Here is a 415-nt window from a genome sequence, read left to right as displayed (position 1 = left end):
CCCCCCCAGCCCTAGCACCATCCGGAAGCCCCCATCCAAGATGGACTCACATCCACAGTTGGGCCACAGCCACCTCCTCAGCTCCTCTACAGAGCTCAGCCTTGGGCTCCACTGACCTGGCTTCAATCCACAGCTGGGCCTCCATAGCCCCATGACGGGCAGGCTCATGGGTGACTTCTCAAAGCCTGTTTCCTGAATTGAAAATAGGTCAGTAACCACGCCCCATGATTATATTCTGGGAGTAAAATATGGAGATGAAGGGGCCCAAAGTGCTGGACCCAGGAGGGCCGCTGGCCAGGACCATCAGCAGGGATAAGAGATGTATTCTCCATGCAAGGTTGGGCACGGTCCCTTAGAGCCGGCAGCCTGGAGTGCTGCTGCGGGGCAGTCCCTCAAGGAATGGTCCTGTGTCCTA

The 415-nt window shown here is 57.6% G+C and overlaps 1 long non-coding RNA gene across 1 annotated transcript in view; it reads right to left on the bottom strand.

The window, feature by feature from the left end:
• LOC125619621 overlaps positions 1 to 194 on the bottom strand; it is a 669-nt gene extending 475 nt beyond the window's left edge. Inside the window, exon 1 of the long non-coding RNA XR_007351143.1 lies at positions 51 to 194. This is a non-coding gene — a long non-coding RNA (uncharacterized LOC125619621). The remainder of the gene's footprint in view (positions 1 to 50) is intronic.
• Between the last annotated feature and the right edge of the window lie 221 nt (positions 195 to 415).

Source organism: Marmota marmota, unplaced genomic scaffold, assembly GCF_001458135.2.
Source record: "Marmota marmota marmota unplaced genomic scaffold, marMar, whole genome shotgun sequence".
Lineage (NCBI taxonomy): Eukaryota > Metazoa > Chordata > Mammalia > Rodentia > Sciuridae > Marmota > Marmota marmota.
This window is presented reverse-complemented; position numbering and strand designations above follow the sequence as displayed.